General features: G+C 37.2%; 1 protein-coding gene across 2 annotated transcripts in view; it reads right to left on the bottom strand.

Moving 5' to 3' along the window:
• The window catches only part of SIEL (ARM repeat superfamily protein), a 105,100-nt gene that overhangs the window by 8,134 nt on the left and 78,412 nt on the right, over positions 1-18,554 (bottom strand). The gene's annotated exons all lie outside the window — the stretch shown is intronic.

Here is an 18,554-nt window from a genome sequence, read left to right as displayed (position 1 = left end):
TACTGCCTTTTCAGAGACGATTCTTCTCTTTTGATGTTCTTCAGTTATATTGATTAGCAGTGTCTTGCACTTTATCTTCAAGAGGCCACCCATCTTTGAGAGATTACCATGCAGTCTTTTATACCTCAAAGGCGTACTTCAGACCAGCTCATTACTGCCTTTTTCTCTCCCTTTGTCTCCTCCTCGGGGCTTGAAAAGGCCTTCCAGTACTTCTCATTCCAAATCGGTTAGATACTGCACCAGTCTATCCAAACAACGACAGTCCTACAACATCTCTACACAGGAATCTAAGACTATGGATCGTCCACGGGTTTACCCATCTATTACTAATTTCTTTGTGACAAGGAAGGACCCTTAGTCCTTACCTTGTCTTCTTTCTTGTTTTGTTCCTAGCTTTTGTTTCTTCTTAGTCACCGTTTGGTGCTTCTGCTTTGGCCGGCTCTTCTGTTTGTATGATCAGTCCCATAAACCTTGTTGGTTTTTCATGGACATTAATATTATCTTATCTTATCTACTTCTTTTCCCATTTCACAGCATCTCGGGTCGTCAACTCTTACGTCACGATGGTGATATCTTGCTGGCCGACTGCTATCAACCACTGAAATATTTCACCACAGGTTATGGAATTCACTCCATTCTAAATTTTCCATTTGGCATCATTGCTAATATAGTATGTTTTGGTTGCATTAGAAGCACATCTATGAACATGGTATTAAATATGTTTTTGAATCCCAGGCTCGACATGTAGGTCCAATAACCATAGGGACCTCATGCTTTTCTTTTTCTTGTACTCGATTATTTTCTTTATGAGAATTCTGATTCATAATCTGATTGTGAATTATGACATACTAATATACATACTAGTATTCATTGTATAACAGCTATGGATTTTATTCAAAGAAACCATGTGATAAAGATCTCAAAATTATATGATAGTTCGAGGACTCACCCAAGGCTAGTGAAGCCAAGATTAGTGGATGGAGAGGAGAGGATTCCTGCACAGGAAATGAAAACAATATGATGAGGACTTTGATACATGAACATTTAATTTCAAAGAGGTTATTAAAAATCAACTCAGCTCATGATTGTCCAAATTATACTCTGTTGTCAAGTTGAGCGTGGTGATCAGGTATTTATTGCCCATCTAAATCCTTGGCCAAGGTTGAGTAGAGGCATGCTTACCTATTTTGATCACAAAAATGTTGGTGGTGCCAGCTACACAGGCATGCTTGCCTATTGCTGAGCGGACAAACACTGGTAAGCTTAGATGGTTGGACTGTAGTGCCCCAAGCCTAACCCGAGGTAGGGAAGTCCTTTCTTGTGTAAAGATTGTGTGGGGATAATATGAGGTCCATGGTTGGGAGGTTAAGCCTATGTCAACACTTCTCCTCTTCTCCGAAAGTCAAGGCTTGATCAATATGACGACAGTTATTTCAATTACATGTATGAAATCTGAATTCTTATCTATCTCCTTGCTTATTTTATCAGCATAGATTTCATTTCTAGTTTCCTTTCAAATAAATATAAATGGCTTAGATTAGAATTGTTAGTTTCTTTCAGATGATTATAAATGGTTGAGAATATCATTGTCAGTTCTTTTCAAATGATTATACATGGGTTGGAATATGTTATCTTTAGTTGTAGCCATTATCATGATAATATTTTCTTGATATAGATATATGCTCGTTTCCTCTATGTGATCATTTAATGGTTATAAAATCTAGGGCACAAATTTTCTATATATAGTATAGGGAAAATACATTGAGACCTAACCCTAGGGAAAAATCATCTATTTTTAACTTTGGGAAAAATTCGTATGTTACACACTATGCATTAAATGCATCTATCCTTATCTTCATTGCCCGAAAGCATGGAATTGATCCAACACCGTTTCTAACTCTTTTATGTTGATGCTTGGTGCCAATACCTTCTTGAACTCCAAAATTGCCACTGCCCTTTCAACTTTTCCTAAATTTTCCTCTCACTCTAGTAACAGGTCTTGAGCGATATTCATGGTGTTTGAGAAAATGGAGAAGTTATCGAAATCATCTCTCAAACGCATTCAGCTAAAAGAACTCCAACTTGCCTTTTGAGATGTCCATTGTTATTTCGTTTTCTATCTCTATGACAAGGATGCAACTGTAATGGAAACCACTTGCCTAATGTTGTCGATTATCTTTCTCCATTGAGCAGATTCCTTGGTGAAGCTCTCAAATGTTTCCTTGGTTGTGATTATTGCACTATACCGAAGGGAGTCATAGACATCCCCTTCACCAACAACTCCACCGTCGATCAATGCTTGCTTGGGAGTCTCCATCATATTTTGTATATCGAAAATCACCTCATCCTAGTAAATGTGCTCATCCTCCCATGATTCATCCATGTATTGGATCCTAGAGAGTACCACTAATTCCCTACTATAAACCTGCACCAATTCTTCTATTTGCTTGAATGCTTCTTCCTGAAGTCCTTTTACCCTAACCTTTGCACCTTGAGTAGTTTGCTTGATCTTATCAATATCATTTATTACTTGAGCAGAAACACTTGCAGGAGGAACAAAAGATGGACCTTCTTCCTTCACTAGATGAGATAAGTTGTTTATGACCTCACACAAGGTCTTGATTTCCCTCTTTTGTTTCTAGTACCCTTCTTCAAACTTCTTCGTCCTTTCTTTCAAAGCTTGAGTAGAACCATCAAGTCATCTATTATTTGTTCACATAAGGCATGATCAAGGTTGATTTCTGTAAGATGGTCCTCATCTGGAGTTATCTGATCCTTGGACTTATTGATTAGAGGAGTTGTAATTTCCGGAACCTTGGATCTAGATTCTCCTCTTACAATCTTCGTGAACCTTTTATCTTACCCCTTTTCTTCAAATCAATTGACTCTGTTCAAAATTTCCTATAGTTCAACTATCAGGTTGACATCTTTCTCTTGACTTTTTTTGAATCTATTGCTTTAAGCATTTTGGAATAGGTACATTCTAATCTCCTTTTACCATCTATTGATCTACTTAGATATTGATTTCTTCTTCGCCTCCAAGACTTTCTACTATTACTTCAAGATATGTAACCTCCACAGTTGAAATGTCTATCGTTGCCATAGGAATTTCTTCCTCTTCTAGATTAGCCTCAACTTCCATCAGTTCTCGATGCAAGATTGCAAAAAGGCTTTCCTTGGTGGCCCTATCTTGATCTTTACTTTTCTCATATGCATTTTATACTCAGCCTATCTTGTACTAGCTTGGCCATTTCATCTTCTTGCTCCATTCTCCTTTTGATTATCCCTACTTCCCATCTCTCAAAAATCTCTATTTCCTACACGCTAGGAGTGTGACTAGATGAAGAGGGGACATCTTTGAACCCTTGCTTCTTTTGTCAAGGTTCTTCAATATGAATTTTTGGTCTACTTCTTTGATGCCTTCTTGAGCTACCTATTTTCCTTTCTTGCACTCTGCACTTTAGATGGATTTTCTCCTTCCATACTTTGTCTAGATATTGTCTTTGGTCATTCATCCCTAAGTGGTTTGTTGGTTGGTAGTTTGTGCTCTCCTCTATTCTTAATAGGAAACTAACTCTTTCTTACCCAAAAAGTGAGAAAACAACTTGTAGCCAACAGATGGGAAGCATATTTTGGTTTCTCTCATCCTTTAACTCCCCTCTGAATTTTAAAGGTACAGCTCCTTTCTAGGTGATGTACAATACATTTGGTTTTGAATCCCATTCTAAAGGTGGCAGTATGCTCTTAACCAAAGAGTAGAAGAGGCTAATACCAGGTTTCCCATAAACACAAAAGACCTATGCTTGATCTAGAACTACCAGTTCAGCTACTCCTACGACCATGAAAGCAAATGAATTTCTTTCAACACATCAACTTCTAATTCTACTCCTACACTCATCTACCCAATTAACTGAATAATTATGCAATCCTACCTCTAAATGCAACTACGGACAAAGGCAGTAGTGACATAATCAAAATAAAAGTAGCTCTCAGACCACCAAAACCATTAAAGCCTACAACACATTGAACTCAATTATTTTCTGAATCTGTCGTATCCCAATTGCCAAACAAAGAACGAAAATATGCAACACAAGAACAAGGGAAAAGAAATAATCATGAAACTACGACTATTCCAATATCACCAAGGCCATCAATCACAACGGCGCATTGAAAGATTAATAACTCAGTTTCACCATATATTAATTCTCCCAGCACATACAATGCAATGAACAATCTTGATGAAAACTTTCGATTCTCACACAGTGGTCTCAGCTATAGGGGGTAAATTGACACCAAAATTTGTCAATCCCTTACTAATTATCGAATTGTTACACATAAAGGCCCTTCATCAAAATTATATTTATGAGAAGGTGGTGAGAGAGACCAAAAACATAGGAATACAACATTTTTCATTCTAAATAGTGTAATGATTAGTTCGGGGGCACTGGATCATTTTGGCTTCCACCATTGGTTGGCTTGGTGCTTTCTTGGCTCAACTTATATGCTTTCATCGCTCCAATGATGATTGCAAGTTCATTAGCATTAGGGATTGACACGTCGTTTGATTGAACCATCCAAAAGTCATGATCCACCACCAGTCCTACAATGTTGACCCGGGTTTGCAATTTTCCCGACACCTTCATGAGCATTCCATCTATGGTAATAAAAGTGTGGAGATCGGAAGTCTGGAATTTATCAAGGCGCACCAATTCATCAATAAAAACTAGGTAGGCGGCCTTCATGTGCCCGACATCATTTACTTTGCCACTTTTGCTCACATAAGACTGTATACAACTCTCAAAGATAGACAAAAAATGTTTCCCCTTCTTTATTTACTGATTCATATTATTTTTTTCATTTGCTTCTCATCTTTTACCATACTTTCCCTCTTGAATTCAAGGGACCTCATCCAATGGGAAAGGGGCTCATCCCCATTCTTCAGAATGCCCAAACTAGTTGCGTTCTCTACCTTCATGCTCATGATTTTGTACAACACGGATATGGAATCCTTGTGCTTCTCTATATCTTCCTTGAGGGAGTCAAGGTTGTTGTACATGATTTCTTTCAACTTTTTGACCCATATACAAAGGGCACCTAGCTTTTCAATTAAAGGCAGGCCCCTTACTTTCATACCTCTAGCCATCCACACCCAATTTGACCGAAATGCCTTTCCTCCTACAACTTAGCAAGTAGGGCCTTATTTTCTTCTGTAGATGGGTCAAAAGGCCTTGCGTCCGATGATTCTCCTCCCTGGCCAGAGAGTGGGGCAAACAATTGCCTAAGGCACTCGAAGAATTCCTTGTTTGCAGCCTTGAGTTGAGATTTTGATATTTTGAGCTCCTCCGCCTCTTCATCTACTTGTTGATTCAGGAACCTCCAATTGAGCGTTTGGTATCATGTCTCAACGGCCGCATGTTGAACTATTGGATATTGAAATCCGTTGGGTCGAGATTAACCAAGTTTCCATCTGTCTGGGCTTGAGCAACTTCCATGATGTAGTTGCCTGTGTTAGCATCCTTACCCAAGGCTGCCAATGTGGAATCTTTCTTCACCTTCTTGGTAGTCGATGTCTACTTCGCAGTCTAAGTAATCAAGTCCTTCAAAGGCGCCCCTTCTTCAATCCTTTTTCTCTTCCTCTCAAGAGTATTCTCCAACCAGGACTTTGAGGTGAGCATGTTGAGTGAGAATTGAAGCGTTGTAGCATCGAACAATGTCCTTTCCATAGGAGGAGCACCGGTTTTCCTTGTAGAAAATGGAAAAATAATGGTTTTGGTGGAAGAAGTAGTGGCAAGAATATTACCATGGATGTCTGGTGCTTAAGGTGTATCCTATGGTGGAGGCCCTCCATCATGTCCACCGTCCTGTTGGGCTCCATCTAAACCGTCTAGACTAATCACCAAGATGGATCATCTTTGTCTTTAGCACCTTTGGACTCTGCTCCTTTCTCCTTCTCTTTATTTTGATCTTTCTTAGGCTCCTCTGTTGAGCCTATGACTAGGGTTGATCCGCCTCCACAAGTAGGAGTGATGGGAACATTTTTCTTTGAGGTTGGTCTCCTCTACCTCCTCCGACAATCTGGGAAGGTCCCACAAAAGTGGTCATTGTGACTACTACTGTACCAAAGGAGGTAGCGGCAGGTGTTTGCGCCAATTGAGATCCTGACGGTGAACAACTAATTCTCTTTCTCCAAGCCTTTGATCATTCAACCCATTTATCTATTCTTTTAATCACCCCATTGGTTAGCTCCACCAAAGTATTAATGGTCGGACCCAAGGAAGGGGTTGAATCAATGGGTGCGCTTTTATTCTCTACCTTCATGCTCATGATTTTGCACAACACGGATATGGAATCCTTGTGCTTCTCTATATCTTCCTTGAGGGAGTCAAGGTTGTTGTACATGATTTCTTTCAACTTTTTGACCCATATACAAAGGGCACCTAGCTTTTCAATTAAAGGCAGGCCCCTTACTTTCATACCTCCAGCCATCCACGCCCAATTTGACCGAAGTGCCTTTCCTCCTACAACTTAGCAAGTAGAGCCTTATTTTCTTCTGTAGATGGGTCAAAAGGCCTTGCGTCCGATGATTCTCCTCCCTGGCCAGAGAGTGGGGCAAACAATTGCCTAAGGCACTCGGATAATTCCTTGTTTGCAGCCTTGAGTTGAGATTTTGATATTTTGAGCTCCTCCACCTCTTCATTCTTGATTCAGGAACCTCCAATTGAGCGTTTGGTATCATGTCTCAACGGCCGCATGTTGAACTGTTGGATATTGAAATCCGTTGGGTCGAGATTAACCAAGTTTCAATCTGTCTGGGCTTGAGCAACTTCCATGATGTAGTTGCCTATGTTAGCATCCTTACCCAAGGCTGCCAATGTGGAATCTTTCTTCACCTTCTTGGTAGTCGATGTCTGCTTCACAGTCTAAGTAATCAAGTCCTTCAGAGGCACCCCTTCTTCAATCCTTTTTCTCTTCCTCTCAAGAGTATTCTCCAACCAAGACTTTGAGGTGAGCACGTTGAGTGAGAATTGAAGCGTTGTAGCATCAAACAATTTCCTTGCCATAGGAGGAGCACCAGTTTTCCTTGTAGAAAATGGAAAAATAATGGTTTTGTGGAAGAAGTAGTGGCAGGAATATTACCATGGATGTCTGGTGCTTAAGGTGTATCCTATGGTGGAGGCCCTCCATCATGTCCACCGTCCTATTGGGCTCCATCTAAACCGTCTAGACTAATCACCAAGATGGATCAACTTTGTCTTTAGCACCTTTGGACTCTGCTCCTTTCTCCTTCTCTTTATTTTTATCTTTCTTAGGCTCCTCTGTTAAGCCTATGACTAGGGTTGATCCGCCTCCGCAAGTAGGAGTGATGGGAACATTTTTCTTTGAGGTTGGTCTCCCTCTCCTCCAACAATCTGGGAAGGTCCCACAAAAGTGGTCATTGTGACTACTACTGTACCAAAGGAGGTAGCGGCGGGTGTTTGCGCCAGTTGAGATCCTGACGGTGAACAACTAATTCTCTTTCTCCAAGCCTTTGTTCATTCAACCCATTTATCTATTCTTTTAATCACCCCATTGGTTAGCTCCACCAAAGTATTAATGGTTGGACCCAAGGAAGGGGTTGAATCAATGGGTGCACTTTTAATTTCCCTCAAATATTTGGAGGATTGCATGTGCTGACCATTATCCTCAACTCCTTCCACATCTATGTTTACATTGTATAACCTTACCTGCTTCATTGTCATCTTGGAGAAAAACCTTACTCTACTCTCGAGCTCATTTGCACGATCAGCCGAATAATCCTCTAATGCGAGAACATGCCCAAATCTCAACCCTAACTACAGATTGTTCTTGATATAATCTACAGGTTCAAATTTTAATCTAATTACCTCAAAGGCATCTGGCTTATATCTCTCCTCAAAAGACTTGAGTATGCTCTTTGCATTAGACCGAGAGGCACATGAATATGTTCCTACTGCGATCGAGAAGGGGATGTCCGCCTTCTTAGCATTCAAGCACAACTCTTTCACCTCTAAAATCCGATGGCACATCTCAACCAAAACAATCCAATCATCTGGAACTTGGAGAGCTTCCATGGGAAGCCATCAAATCCTGCAATTCTGATGTATGAAAAAGCCAGGAATTGAATGAAATAGCTTCTGATCTGCATTACAACAGTTATTGCCTTAGGGGAAAGATGTCATTCTGGACACCCTTGCAGCATTCGGCAGATTCTGAAGGCATCATTTACCTTCATAAACTCTGCATAGCTCTAATGCAACTATAGACATGGATAAAACTCACTGACTTGTATATCCTCATCGAATTCCTCAACATGCGGCAACCCAAGCCATATTGAATAGTAGCTAGACCATAGATTAAGTATGAGGACATGTAAAACTGCTCCCGGGCCTTTTTTGTCTAGAGCCAACCGGTTAGGTTGTCGCTGATTATTTCTGCCCAATCTACATACTCTCCTTTAGCACAAACTACTTGCACTAGGTACAAGTAATGCTCTACAAAATTGAGGGCGTCTTCATTTCCTTTCAACCTATCCAAGAGAACCATAATATCCACAACTTCCCTCTTTAAATTGGTGCCATAAAGAGTCTTAGGCACTTTACTTTTATGGCTCTGAGGGGTCTTGAACCATGTAGCCATCATTTACCTTCATAAACTCTGCATAGCTCTAATGCAACTATAGACATGGATAAAAGTCACAGACTTGTATATCCTCATCGAATTCCTCATCATGCGGCAACCCAGGCCATATTGAATAGTAGCTAGACCATAGATTAAGTATGAGGACATGTAAAACTGCTCTTGGGCCTTTGTTGTCTGGAGCCGACCAGTTAGGTTGTCGCTGATTATTTCTGCCCAATCTACATACTCTCCTTTAGCACAAACTACTTGCATTAGGTAAAGTAATGCTCTACAAAATTTACAGCGTCTTCATTTCCTTTCAACCTGTCCAAGAGAACCATAATATCCACAATTTCCCTCTTTAAATTGGTGCCATAAAGAGTCTTAGGCACTTTACTCTTATGGCTCTGAGGGGTCTTGAACCATGTAGCCATCATGTTACCTCTCTAGGCGGATTTTTATCATTGTAAATAGAGGTGAAGTGTTACATCCCAATTTTTGACTTGATATAAAATATAGCCGTTGAGGTTCACATGAAGTCAGTTGATAGTTTATTTGTTATAATCTTGCGAAATGGTAAAATTGTTAGTCATTATAATTTCAAGTTAGCTGATCATTTATCACGAATTCATGGAATTGAGAAGATGGTTAACCTTTATGATTATTTACGATTAAATAATTTATTATGATAATATAATTCAACTGCGGAGAATTTCCTTATAAGAAGCATGTCGAAGTGGTGGAAGCATTGTCAAAAAAGAATTAGGCAGGGGCATCACCATCACTGGGCAAATGGGTTGAGGACCTAGCGACTTGAAACAAGAAGCATCTGTGGGACCCACATGTGCTATTTGAATAAATAATTTGCGAAACATAAAATAATTGAGTTAAAACATAATATGTACCTCAAGGATTTTAATTTATCTTTCATCATATTATTATAATAAATATTTATATACGTGCACATAAATATAAAAATGAAATGGCACCAATAAATTATAATAATATAATCTAATGATGTCACTTCATCAATATACTGATGTGAACGTACATAAGAACGTATTATATTAATAATAAAATAAAGTTTATAACTCTTCGACTTCTCCTTATTTCTTTTCCCTCTTTATTTCTCTTCTTTTCAAATCGAATTAATGTTTTGAATTGGAATGGTCATCTTGGAAACCGATAGAAGCCGAGGAGTCTCGGCTAAGTCTTTAAGAGAGTCGTGAGTCGACCAAGCAATTCATTCCCTCCTTGTTTGTTACGTTTCTCCTCTAAGCCGTATTAATCTTTCTAAGCTATGAAACTCATTCCAGCCGAACCATTTAAGTTCAGTTTGCTCAATCGTTAATACACAAATCCATTCTTTATTCCGTCAAGAGACCAAGCTAGCACTGAAAAGAATTGCCCTACAGGAGCATCGGCCAAGGACGAGAGGAGCCACATCCCGACTAACATCAAGCCAAACATAGGTCATGATTTATTTGCTTTGCATTCCCAATATTCCTTCTTCCATGAATATAAGACCGACTGCAGTCGGCTTTTACAATGCTAGGTGTATGAACTGTAAACATATGTAATCGATTTATGCCTTCCTTACTGGAGTTATATTAATAAGTCTATGAATGAAACATGTCATGTAATTGAATATCATAAGTCTACCTTCATTAGGTAGCAAACTGAATGCATCCAACATACTTATACCTTGCTGATGGTCTTATGCAAATTCTTTGAATCATTGAGATCTTTTAGTTTTATCTCTGTAAAAATTCGTAACATCTTTATGAAATCGAATGGTAGTTGTAATGAGTATTGAAATCAGTATCAATAAACATGCTATCATAATCTTCCAAACAATGAACAGAATGCTCACAATCTTATGAACACCAAGGAATTCACCGGCAAGAAGCCATGAAATGGTGAAGAGGTGTTTCAATAAAATCAGAATGCTCATAATCTTACTAACACTGAGAAATTCACTGGCAAGAAGCCATGAAATGGTGAAGAGGTGTATCAATAAAATCAGAATGCTCATAATCTTACAGACACTGAGGAATTCACTGGCAAAGAAGCTATGAAATGGTGAAGAGGTGGAATGAATCTGCAAGAACGCAATAAAGAAATCAGATATGATTAAGTTAATTATTTAAACAACAAATTATGCAATCCTTAAGAATTTCCTTTTCAAATCACAAATTGTGATAAGCTAGAATATATATGCTATTCATGAATTTGTTGAGGATCAACAGACAAAACCGATTGCTTTGAGATCTGAACACCTAAGATTCACAGGCTTTATAGCCATGGGAAAGGGTGAAGAGATGAGATAGAGCCTGCAATGACTTAAAAAATAAAAGTCAGATATGATACATTAAATCTAGAATAATATCATTTAATAGCTCATGCATGATCCTGTTAATGTAACTCCTACTGTCGAGTCTAGTGGTGTAGTTAGATACAAGGATGCTAAATAGATGATAGATGATCCAAGTCCAATTCCGAGTAGGGAGGGTCTTTCTCGTTAGAGATTGTGTGGAGAATAAGTTAAGGTCCGAGGTTGGGTGGTTAAGCCACTAACAATATTTCACCTCTCCCCAACTTGTTAGACGTACAACAGACAAAAATAAACTATACATTTAATTGTTGTCGGAAACAAGTATTGTTACTTTTATGATGTATATGCAAGAAGTTAAGATTAATTGAGTTATTTCATCGTTACATTTATATTACAGCTAAATGCGAGAGATAGATTTATGGATTGTTTTTCATTCATATGAATATCAAATAGGAGCATAGCTTCTAATCTCGAGTTATTGCCACAAATAAGCAATTGGAAAAAAAAGAATGATACAATGGTATCTAAAATCCTAAATGATACAGTGGTATCTAAAACCCTAAATGATACAGTGGTATCTGAAGCCCTAAATTATCCAATGGTAATCGATGCCCTAATTGATACAGTGGTATGTGATACCCTAATTTTGTATAGTGGTATTAAATGGTAATCAACACTTGATTTTGATATAGCGGTATTGAATGGTAGTCGTTATATGATTTTGTTATAGTGGTATTTGTGGACTAATCTAGGTGATTACAGAAGCCTTCTTACAATGATTTATCTATTCCAATTCCTTGGTATGTGGATTTAAAATTTCTATAGTAAATTCCTTGATGGTGTATTAAGTTCTTAGTTAAGAAATTTTGTCTAACTGATTTTAACCATCAATCTCTTTCATATGATCAAAACTGATTTAACTGTCTTCCTATGAAAATGAAGTAATAATTGTATTTCTTCAAGTGTGTTAGTTGTTAATTAAGACTCGGGAAAACGAGTTGTTACATTTGGTATTAGAGCGTTGGGTTCAACGCTGAAACCTTGGGCCCAACATTGTTTTGAGAAAATTGAAAATGCAATGTCAAAAAATATTTATTTTATATAACTGGATATTTTACAATCAAACTTGAAAAATCACACCGGGAAATCATCCAGAATAGTCGGGAAAGTGCTGAGATGATATAAAATGGACAAATGTATAAACTGCAAAATCATAAAGATGAAACAGAATTAAGAAGATGAAATGATTGGCAAGTTGAGTGGTGGTGATCGGGTCATTGAACCCAAACAGAAATCCTTGGCCAAAGTAGTTTATAGGCATATGTGTCATTCTAAAATCACTTGATGTCCGTAAACGTCAGTTATATAGGTATAATTGATTGGGCACTCAAACCACATGGGAGCTCGGATGGCTGGATTGAAGAACATCCCAAGCTCGATCCCGAGGTAGGGAGGGTCATTCTAATATGTTAGAATGTGTGGGATAAGTATGGTCCGATGCCAAAGCTTGTGCAATCCAAAACAGCTTCTATAATCTTGATAAAATGTTATCAAAACCCTGATGATGGCTAAATATTTCTTTTCAGTTGAATGTTCCCAACATTTACTTTATGCAATTATATTCCTAATTCTTATGAAATAAATTGCTATCTATTTTTGAACTTGAACTGAAGGAAAACATTATCATGAACCATGATCCTTTCTGATGTTGATTAAATGACAAGATCATTTTGTGCTCCAGTATGAAGTAAACACACTTGCATAATTGAAACTATCAATGCTTGTTTACATATATAAACTTTTGTTTGACTTGAGTTTTTCCTTGAAACATTACGCTGACAAAATGGGCATGAAAGCCTAGGTCATACAAATGGAAAAGATAAACTTCCAAATATTACAGATGAATGATGAGCTACTCAATAAGAATCTTATGAATTGTTTCAGACGCTTATGATCTTGATTAGATGTATGATGATCTTGCATAGTATATCATGTTTCTACCCTTTGACACACTGTGGTACATGTATAATACACATGCAATGTTGACTTTACATATTGAATTGTCGTATATTGTTTTGGAGATGAAATGTAAATTCTATCATGAGATGATTATTCTAATGAAATTTTATTGTGATAAGATGGGCAAAAAGGCTGAGGTTACATAAATGGAAAACATGGATCTATTAACTTTTTTAAGGTGATCTGTCAGTTGCAAGGATGATCTCCCCATTAATAAGTGCCTTATGCCAAATGGTATGTATAAGTGATTTAAGTTATGATCAAGATCTAGAACTTGCTGGTTGAAGAATTCCAATTTTGAATACTTATCTTACTCTTAGTTATTGAACCCTAAAAATTCTCTTAAATAAAGATATCAATATGGAATCGAACTAATGATATGGTGAGTGTCTATATGAGTATGACAAGACTATGAAATAGAATATCCTACAATATAATCAACTCAATTGATGCTAAGATGACCACAAGTACGGTAAAGTGAACTCCGGTGAGTACGTGTTTAATTTTATGATATCATGCAAGTATCTTTTTGGAAACATTGAAATAAAAATGGACCTTGAGTTTTGAGTATGATTTAGATTTTGATCCAATTTTGAAAGGAAATGATATCACGATGCTATAATATACATCTTGTATTTGGAATATTCTTTTAGTGTTTAATTTGCAGAGATCATCGAGGACAATGAAACACAAAGGGGAATGGTACGTTACATTCCAATTTTAAATGCTCCTTTATAATGTTCTTTACAATTTCAAGTTCATCGAGGACAAGGAACCACAAGGGGAATGGTATGTTACATCACAATTTTTGACCTGATTTAAAATATAGTTGTTGAGGTTCACATGAGGTTAGTTGACAATTTAATTTGTTATAATCTTGCGAAATGGTAAGATGGTTAGTTGTTATAATTTCAAAAGAGGATAACAAGTTAGTTGATCATTTATCACGAATTCATAGAATTGAGAAGATGGTTAACCATTATGGTTACTTACAATTAAATAATTTATTATGATAATATAATTTAACTGTAGAGAATTTCCTTACAGAAAGCATGTCGAAAGGGTGGAAGCATTGTCAAAAAAGAATTAGGTAGCAGCGTCATCATCAGTGGACAGATGGGTTGAAGACCTCGCGACTTGAAATAGGATACATCTAGGGGACCCCCATGAGCTATTTAAATAAATAATTTGAGAAACATAAAATAATTGAGTTAAAACATAATACGTATTTCAAGGATTTTAATTTATCGTCCATCATATTATTATAATAAATATTTATATACGTGCACATAAATATAAAAATGAAATGGCACCAATAAATTATAATAATGTAATCTAATGATGTTGCCTCATCAATATACTTATGTGACCGTACATAAGAATGTATTATAATAATAATAAAATAAAGTTTATAACTCTTCGACTTCTCCTTATTTCTTTTCCCTCTATTTCTCTTCTTTTCAAATCGAATTCATGTTTTGAATTTGAATGGTCATCTTGGAAACCGATAGAAGCCGAGGAGTCTCGGTTAAGTCTTTAAGAGAGTCATGAGTCGACCAAGCAATTGATTCCCTCTTTGTCTGTTACATTTCTTCTCTAAGCCGTATTAATCTTTCTAAGTCGTGAAACTCATTCCCAACCGAACCATTTAAGTTTTGTTTGCTCAATCGTTAATACACAAATCCATTTCTTTATTCTGTCAAGAAAGCAAGCTAGCACTAAAAAGAATTGCCCTATAGGAGCATAGGCCAAGGACGGGAGAAGCCACATCCCAACTAACATCAGATCAAACACAGGTCATGATTTATTTGCTTTGCATTCCCAATTTATTCCTTCTTCCATGAATATAAGATCGACTGCAGTCGGTTTTTACAATGCTAAGTGTATGAATTGTAAACATATGTAATCGATTTATGCCTTCCTTACTGGAGTTCTATTAATAAGTCTGTGAATGAAACATTTCATGTAATTGAATATCATAAGTCTACCTTCATTAGGTAGCAAACCGAATGCATCCAACATACTTATACCTTGCTGATGGTCTTATGCAAATTCTTTGAACCATTGAGATCTTTTAGTTTTATCTCTGTAAAAATTCGTACCATCTTTATGAAATCGAATGGTAGCTGTAATAAGTATTGAAATCAGTATTAATAAACATGCTGTCATAATCTTCTAAACAATGAACAGAATGCTCACAATCTTACGAACACCGAGGAATTCACTAGCAAGAAACCATGAAATGGTGAAGAGGTGTTTCAATAAAATTAGAATGCTCATAATCTTACTAACACCGAGGAATTCACCGATAAGAAGCCATGAAATGATGATGTGTATCAATAAAACCAGAATGCTCATAATCTTACAGATACCGAGGAATTCACTGGCAAAGAAGCTATGAAATGGTGAAGAGGTGGACTGAATCTGCAAGAATGCAGCAGAGAAATCATATATGATTAAGTTAATTATTTAAACAACAAATTATGCAATCCTTAAGAATTTCCTTTACAAATCACAAATTGTGATAAGCTAGAATATATATGTTATTCATGAATTTGTTGAGGATCAACAGACAGAGCCTATTGCTCTGAGATCCAAACACCTAAGATTCACTGGTTGTATAGCCATGGGAAGGGGTGAAGAGGTGAGATGGAGTCTGCAATGACTTAGAAAATGAAAGTCAGATATGATACATTAAATCTAGAATAATATCATTTAATAGCTCATGCATGATCCTATTAATGTAACTCCTGTTGTCGAGTCTAGTGGTGTGGTTAGATACAAGGATGCTCAATAGATGATAGATGATCCAAGTCCAATACTGGGTATGGAGAGCCTTTCTCATTAGAGATTGTGTGGGGAATAAGTTAAGGTCCGAGGTTGGGTGGTTAAACCCCTGACAATATTTCACGTCTCCCCAAGTTGTTGGACGTACAATAGACAAAGATAAGCTATACATTCAATTGTTGTCGGAAATAGGTATTGTTACTTTTATGATGTATATGCAAAAAGGTAAGATTAATTGAGTTATTTCATCGTTACAGTTATATTACACCTAGATGCAAGAGATAGATTTATGGATTGTTTTTCATTCATATGAATATCGAATATGAGCATAGATTTATGGATTGTTTTTCATTCATATGAATATCGAATATGAGCATAGCTTCTAATCTCAAGTTATTGCCACAAATACGCAATTAGAAAGAAAGGAATGATACAGTGGTATCTGAAACCCTAAATGATATAGTAGTATCTAAAACCCTAAATGATACAGTGGTATCTGAAGTCCTAATTGATTCAGTGGTATTGGAAGCCCTAATTGATACAGTGGTATCTGAAGCCCTAAATGATCCAATGGTAATCAATGCCCTAATTGATACAGTGGTATGTGATGCCCTAATTTTATATAGTGGTATTAAATGGTAATCAACACTTGATTTTGATATAGTGGTATTGAATGGTAGTTGTTATATGATTTTGTTATAGTAGTATTTGTGGACTAATCTGGGTGATTGCAGAAGCCTTCTTACAATGATTTATCGGTTCAAATTCCCTGGTATGTGGATTTAAAATTTCTATAGTAAATTCCTTGATGGTGTATTAAGTTCTTAGTTAAGAAATTTTGTCTAACTAATTTTAACCATCATTCTCTTCCATATGATCAAAACTGATTTAACTGTCTTCCTATGAAAATGAAGTAATAACTGTATTTCTTTGAGTATGTTAGTTGTTAATTAAGACCCGAGAAAACGAGTTGTTACATGGCGTTCCAAAAGTTCATATCATTATACACTTCCCTTAGTGGCAGCCGGAAACAATTTTGTATTACATCTCGCTCAAGGGAAAGGAGTACTCTGTCATCTAGCCTCTTGATCTGACGAGTATCCGGATCATAATGCAAAATGCATTCAAGGATCAACTCAGGGGCCAACACCGCCATTGGAAAACCTGTCGCCTCAACTAAGCCGCTCTATTTCAACTTCTTTGTGATTGGGTGAATGAGGTTCGCCTATAATCTCCTACGTAAGTCATTGAGGTCATAAAATCGCAGTTGGGTATCATTAAGATTCTTCAGAGTGCAATCAATTCCATTTAAACTACCATACCCCATGAACTTAGCTGTCATGGAGGAAAACTTATGAACATTGGAGCACTTATCTTCGTTGTGGAAATCAAAAATGACCATTGAGAGAGATGATGGGAAAATGTATGCAAAATCTTGCCTTATAGATCTGTCATTATGGTCGTTAGTTGGAGTTTCCCGCATCACACAAGTGGTCTAATTAGAACTAATTTGGAGGAGCCTTTTGGGCTTAATGATTCGATTTTCAATTAACAACAGGGATTAACAGGCAAAAATGACATTAGACATGTCTTATCTATACGACCTTCCTTTTCGTGAATTAAATTTCCTTCATAAGCCATTGCCTTAAGTGGGAGAAGCAAAACCTTCGCTTTTCCATTTTCAATTTTCAGCTAAGACAATGGCTTTTATTACACTCGGAGATTCGGCTTCCGCACAATGGACTTTCTTCTTGGTGCGCTAGAGAAGCAATTTCACTACCTTTCCGCAGGCCATTGATTTTACATGCTTTTCCTTCATTGTGGGAGCCTTTGAAAAGAGGCTTTCCCCAGAGTATGTCTTAATAAAGTCCCCACTTGAAGCTTCTTTGCACTTCGTACTTCTACCTGGCCACGAGAATTTTTTTATAGTTATGCAGAGTTTCACTGGAATCACCTCGCCTCCGGGCAGAAGAGAAGTGTGATGAGGAAATCCCTATCTCTACATGCTTGAAACAATATTTAATGACTTAGAAACTTTTCTTCTCGTCGAGGGGGGGGGAGCCTAAGACTCTCTCTAAGGGTAAGAACGTAATTAGAATAAAGCCACCTGCACCCACACTTGGCTTAAGGAGTTTCTGCACAATGCAAGCAGGGGAGGAGCTGATGCCCTAGAATCCCGAAAACCCGACCAAAGGGAAAAAGGGACACCCAATGAGAAGAAACTTTTACCAAAACCCTACTATGGACTAGGAATATTTTTGAGAACATGGACTTGGTGACTCCACTTGATTGGGGCTACTTCAAAGAAAACTTGAAAGTAGGAGCGACCAAAAATGGGGCAACATTGATTGATGACCCATTAATTGATAAGTGAATTCATCCCTTAGTATGATTTGCCTGTTGAGTTGATGGTCAACCCACCACTTAGTGAAATCCAAGACTAGTACAGAGTATAGACAACATGTTAATATCCATGACCTCCTTCCTTTGCCAGTCATATGGATGTACAACCTTTTTTGGATTGAATTCTTTTTGCACTACATTTGGGTCTTCGTCCATTTGATCAAGCATGTAGAATATACTGCATGTTTTGATCATGTTCAGAGGCAATCTTGAATACATTCTTTTTCTAATTTTATTCTCATTTGTGGAATTTGACCAAAAATCTTCAAGGTGCACTTGATGTTAATACTTTGATCCTACTATTGATTTGAATTTGTTATAGGGATCAAAATCAGTCCTTCGTATATATAGTAGTAGATGGAAGAAGTGTAGT

Source organism: Cupressus sempervirens, chromosome 4 (genome assembly GCF_028749045.1).
Source record: "Cupressus sempervirens isolate cs-2001-9-10 chromosome 4, ASM2874904v1, whole genome shotgun sequence".
Lineage (NCBI taxonomy): Eukaryota > Viridiplantae > Streptophyta > Pinopsida > Cupressales > Cupressaceae > Cupressus > Cupressus sempervirens.
Note: the sequence above shows the minus strand (reverse complement) of the source record. Positions and strands in the feature narration are given on the sequence as shown.